This window comes from Cupressus sempervirens, chromosome 2 (genome assembly GCF_028749045.1).
Source record: "Cupressus sempervirens isolate cs-2001-9-10 chromosome 2, ASM2874904v1, whole genome shotgun sequence".
In the NCBI taxonomy this organism is placed as follows: Eukaryota; Viridiplantae; Streptophyta; class Pinopsida; order Cupressales; family Cupressaceae; genus Cupressus; species Cupressus sempervirens.
In genome coordinates, this window is record NC_143119.1 from 296857698 (window position 1) to 296864051 (window position 6354).

Genomic DNA, 6354 nt, shown 5'->3' on the forward strand with positions numbered 1-6354 from the left:
ATAGTTTGCAAAAATTGTGATTTGTAATGTACGAGAAATTCAAATTGAAGGAAGCACCCTAATATTGGCAATGTATAACTTTTTGAGTATATGAGAATCCGGCTTGCAAGTTATTTTAGTTGATAACCCAGTTATTCTGATAATTTAAAATGGTCTTTCCATGATACATCGTAGCAAGCATTCCCCAAGTTGAATTTACAATAAGTGGAGAAAGACCATTAGAAAACTATTTTTTTAAAAATCATATCAATTAAATAAATGGACTAGATCCCCAAAACATCCATTAGCATTTATGCCCAACACCACCCCACGCTGATATGTGACCATTTTTAAGATAATAAATCATAACTTTTGAATCACATCTTGATTAGTACTATCATACTTTACTAATTAGCCTCAATAATGTCCAACAAAATCTAATTTAGAGGAGAGTTTATTCTATTCACATCAACTTTCTAGACTTTATGGAAGACAATATAGTGGAAGCTATATTAATTGCTTAACCAACTAGAAATACAGAGGCTTTCTCTCACAGATCACCATTCAAAATATTCTCCAAAGATGGTTTCAAAAATAATTGATGTAACAATTACCTGAGATCTACTGCTATAGATATATTCTTGTCACATGTATCTTTCCTTGTGGCAATCATTACTTCTAAATATCCCTTCCTTTCCTTCTCCATAGTCTTCATCTCTATTTTTTCTGCCTCAAAGGAAGCCATAAACTCTTCATATTCTATATCTTCCTTGTGATGGCCATTCATTTGGGAATCATGTGATAAGAAGCTAGGATCAACACGTGGATCTTTAGATGAGTGAACCTCTTCTATTTTATTGACTCAGGACTTCTCTTTTAGAATTTTAAAAAATGAAACAACAGTAGCAATCTGGCCTTGCAGCCCAATAAGGATTATCTTGGAGCTTATGTCCCTTCTTGGATGCATGCAAATCCTCTTCAGCCTTCCATAAAAGTGACTTAGCATCTACCACCTCATTCTTTGTATGCCAGAGTTGAAGATGTGAAGATTTGATCAAGCTACCCTTTACTGTTGAAGTTCTTCCATCTTGACTTGCATTATTTCTCTATAAATGACACAACTTTCTAAACACTTTAGAAGCTCCTCCTTTTCTACCATTTTTTTTGCAACACATCAATCTAGTTTTTTAGTTGAAGTAGCTTTATGTTTTTTTCACTAATTATAGGATCATACTTGTTTGCATTACTTAAATTCTCTCTATCTAGTGTAGACGACCTTCTTGAGTTTGGTTGCACTTCATCAGAAAATTAATTTATACATAATGGATTTATAAAAAGATAAACCAGTCATATGGCATTCCATTTTTTGAAACATAAAGAAGGAATCTGAAAGATCAAATTCTAGGTTTTGTCTCAAGCAGGTCTGTTCAAGTCTCACATGGGAAGAATTCTCAAGATTAATTTTCTAAAAGTGAATTTTCCTAGTTTGTTAAATGAAATATTGAGCACATTTAGTTTATAAAAAATGAAAGCATTTAAATGAAAGGTTGGGCACACATAGTTCAATTGTCAACACAAAACAATTGTTTTGAAGTTTGATTTTGTTAGTATTTGATTCTTTCAAACTTCTCTATTTGTTGGGTGCCCTGGTACTCTCTTACAAATATATGAGCATATTCTACTCATTATTCTTACCAATAATTACATATATAAATCTCCATTTAGTACACTTTTGTATAGCTCGATGAACCTTCTTAAGAGTTTCTTTTGTATACCTTTTATTGCCATGGCATCACATACGTAAGGTTTCATTGTTATTGTTTAGAGAAAACTCTTTCCTATAATCTTAGATCAAAAATATCTCTGTAGCCATATGTATTATCTTCTATTGATATCATGTAGACCTTCTTTACTATGTAACCACTATATTATAGAGATCAACCATGATGTTTTGACTTGGAAATCTAGATATCTTTTTGCATTGTTTTGTTCTCAATTTTAACAGTTCTGGAAAAATATTTTCTTCATAACCTATCCATCATATTGAAATTGAGGCCTTCTTTTTCCTTAGATAAGAACCTAAATCTTATTTGAGAGATTCCATGATTTGGAGCTGGAAATTTTTAATAGAAAATTATATCAATTCTTGATTGATTTATATATGCTATGCTAAAAAAATACATCTACCATAGTCATTTAAAAATTGATATTTATAATAATCTAACTATTTGAATATCTTCTTTTGCATATGGTTTTGAAATTTCTAGATTAAAATCTTTAAATGAGGTTCATAAGATTTGATGTGTAGATCAAAATTTTAAAAAATCTTTCACTATGTCCATTGTTCAAATTTGAACCATATTCTCCTTACTATAAACTAATGATCTTTTCCTTCCTTAAAATGACTTTATTATCATTTTGTACCTAACCATTATATTCATTAGCAAAAAGCAAGGGTTCTGATAGAATTTGAAACTCTTTTATTATGCATATACTAGGTTGCATGTCATGGATCCTACTTCTCTTCTGATATCTTTTTAAAAGCAATAATTCCTTCAAGTGGTGTTTTAAGCATTAGATGCTACCATAAATATAATATTCTCCCAGCAATACTTTTCATTATTTTTTGTTGAGCCATAACATGTTATGAAGTTACTTCCTTGGAATATTTTCTTATTCTCAATCCATAACTATGTTCTATTAAATATAATAATGTTATCCTATTCTTTTTTATTTTGTGTTGACAATTGAACTATGTGCGCTCAACCTTTCATTTAAATGCTTTCATTTGTTCTAAAATACATGTGCTCAATTCTTCATTTAATAAACTAGAAAATTTTACTTTTAGAAAATTATTGCTACCTCTTTCCTCATTGTAATCCTAAGGATTCTACCCACCTGAGACCTGAACAAACCTACTCTGGACAAAATCCAGAATTTGATCATTCAAATTCCTTCTCTATGTTTCAAAAAATTGGCTGGTTCATCTTGTACAATTCTCTACCTATATGCCCAATATCTTGAGATTCTATAGATGGTGAAGAAGGTCCAAAACCCCATCCAAAGGTAGAAGTAGGATAATTTTAAAAATCTTGAACACTGCCATATCCTTTGACAACATTCCAATTCAAACAGCATTGACTTTGGACATTTAAAAACTAATGGAAATTGATAACAAGCAACCCAATATCTTCTAACACCAATAATGATTTATAAACCAAGAAAATGTCTAAGGCTAATTAATATGCATATCAAGATTCAATCAGTTTTCTAGTTCAAAAACCTTATGCAATTTCATCTAGAACTCAAAACAAATGTCTAAAATCAAAACTCTTTAATTCATGCAACATTTAAACTTGACTTCAATTCCATTAACTGATTCTTACTTCTCAATTTTTCAACTCCACTATAGGTCAATCATGGTCAATAAATGCATTCTAAACTTTACTATTTGATTGTCAACAACTAGAAAAGTTTATATATTAACACAACAATATCATATTTTCCTTTTCTATGATAAATATCAAAGTCAACCAACTCAAGAAATAGAGTCATGAGCTATTTTCTTGACCTAATACCTCTCTCCAAAATATTAAAATTCCTACTTGAATCCCTTAGTTGATTCTATGCATATTAGGTTTTGCTTCCCATTAAAAGAGCCTATTAACCTAGAGAATATTGCAACTATGGATTAGCCTATTAATAGAGAGCTATCTTGAATATGTACAAAACGTAAATGGAAACACATACCACAAAGACCAAAATGACTCTAAATCTAAGTCCTTTCATTGGCAATGATTAGTAATTTAATAAGATATCATCTAATCAATGAATATGAACTTACATAGCTATTATGTCAGGAAAATAAGGAAGTAAAAAACCAATGATTTATTAATGTTTGATTTCCATACTTCAATTCACTACCCATGCTTAGGTTTTCAAAGAACTATACAAATTTGTAGCAAATAATTAGAGCTTTGCGCCATTATTAGTATGGATGACGTGCACATCTTATAGGGGTGCATATTTTAAAGGCATGCAAAGGAAATGAGGGAAGTTAAAATAATTTTCTTAAACATTGGGAACTCTGATGTATTTGTACAGTGGTAATAACAATCCATATAGGCATGTGAAGTCATCATCATAGATGAATCAATCAATAATTCTATGTGAAGGAGATCTTTGGGAGTCAAATGACATTTTTAATTATATTTCTAGACTCATAAACATTTGTAAATTAATAAAAAACATAATTACAAGGTACTCAAATTTGATTTTAAATATGATTGGAGTATTTGATGTCAAGTACAATATATCATGCCCTTTTTAAAAATATTTTTAATGATTTTTTCCATCTTCAAATCATATGCCTCTAAATTTTCTTGCCTATGTAGTCTATTTGGTTAGGTTTATAGAAATTATTTACTCGTATAATATTTCTTTTTAAATTCTTTAGACTACTTTATACATCACACTGAACAATAGTAGTAGAATATATTAAATTAGTTGCATTATCAAGTTTACTATATTCAATGGGGATCTAAAAAACAATATATTTACCATGTATAGTTGAATAAAAATGTGGTTTCCATTATTTAGATGTGTCATAACATTAACAATTTCACTTAAATTTAACACATAATACATACAATTTGCAAATAAAAATTGTAGTCAAAATAACATTATTATTATTTTCCATAGTAGAGTCAAAGCGTAGTGATAATTTCAAGGGTTTTGGTGTTGAGTCCTTGGTGATTCCAAAGGGCATTAACCTTTGTGGGCTCTTGAGAGGAGTTCCTTTGGCATGTTATTTATATGATAGTGGGTAGGATAGTGATAAAATCTTCTTCACCAAGCCCAATTAATGTAGAAGTTGAGAAAACCAACTTCATAGATCCCCAAGAACACCTGCATGCAAATATCCTATAATGAAGAGAAACCAGAAAACAAAAAAAGTAGAGCTTGGAAATTCTCAAAAATATGAGAGAAAAAAATTTATTCCAAGTTATGAAAACAAAAATACAAAGTTTCAACCTTTAAAGGTGAACGAAACCGTAGAGGGAAAAAGAAACTAGGTTTGCACAATATAATTAATATAAAATATTAATTATATGCACCTAAGAGAGCTAAAGCAACTAGAGTAATAAATAAGTTACTCTAACACCCCACCTTAAGAAAATCTTAAGAGGAAGCTAACCTAGCAAAGCTATGAAAGCAAGAAAATGGGTCCCAGTAACAAGGCTTGATCAAGTACCCAAAACAAGGAAATCTCTGTAAACTGGACAAAAAGGAGAAAACCTAGTGGGAAAAAATCCTCTCCAAAAAGAGATAGAACAAAAATGCTAAAAAAAAATGAAGGAAGGAAGGCCTCAAGAAGACCCCAAGCATAGACCATAACTGAAGATAGCGTGGCGATGCAAATGACTTGGTGAAGATGTCAGCAACCTGTGCATTAGTGGAAATGTACTCCAAAGAGAGAACACCATCCTGGATTAGATGATGAATGAAATGCATATGAAGCTTAATGTGTTTAGTGTGTTGATGCTCCACTCAGTTGTGGGAAATATGAATAGCACTCTGATTATCACACCACAAAATAGTGGGATGATCAAGAGGAAAACCAAACTCAGTCATCAACTGCCAAAGCCATAAAATCTCCTGACTAGCAAGTACTATGGCTTGATACTCAGCCTCTATAGATGAAATTGCATGAGCCTACTACTTCTTGCATGACCATGTGATAGGACTAGAGCCAAGATAGAAAACAAAGCCAAAAGTAGCCTTCTGATCATCAACATCACTGGCCCAATCTGAATTAGTGTAGCCAACAATGTGAGGAGTCCCTATTGTATAATGAATGCCATACATCAATGTGCCCTAAATGTATCTCAAAATACACTTGGCATCTTTCAAATGACTCTCATGAGGCTCATGTGAAAACTGAGAGACAAGACCCACTATGAAGGAGAGATTAGGACAAGTGTGTGTCAGATACAACAAGCTACTAACCAATTGTCGATACAATGTGGGATCCATTGAAGGTGAAGTGCAAGAGGTAGACAAAGTAACACCCAACTGAAAAGGTGTAGGATCAGGCTTACAATCAAGCATGTCAAAGCATTGAAGCATGTCAAGAGCATACTTTTGCTAGTAAATAAAGATTCCAGCAGGGGATTGAACAATCTAGAGACCAAGAAAATAGTGTAGCAATCCAAGATTAGTCATCTCAAACTATTCTATCAATGCTCTCTAAACTTCCTTAATCATAGAGGATGAGCTACCTATGAGAAGAAGATCATCAATGTATAGCACAAGGATCAAAATCTTAGCCTCAAGATGTTGAATGTAGACTGTAGGAGTGGAATGGCAGTGTGT

General features: G+C 31.7%; 1 pseudogene; it reads right to left on the reverse strand.

Annotated features, from left to right (window-relative positions):
• Positions 1–529: 529 nt before the first annotated feature.
• LOC149572249 (uncharacterized) lies at positions 530–1287 on the reverse strand (annotated as a pseudogene).
• Between the last annotated feature and the right edge of the window lie 5067 nt (positions 1288–6354).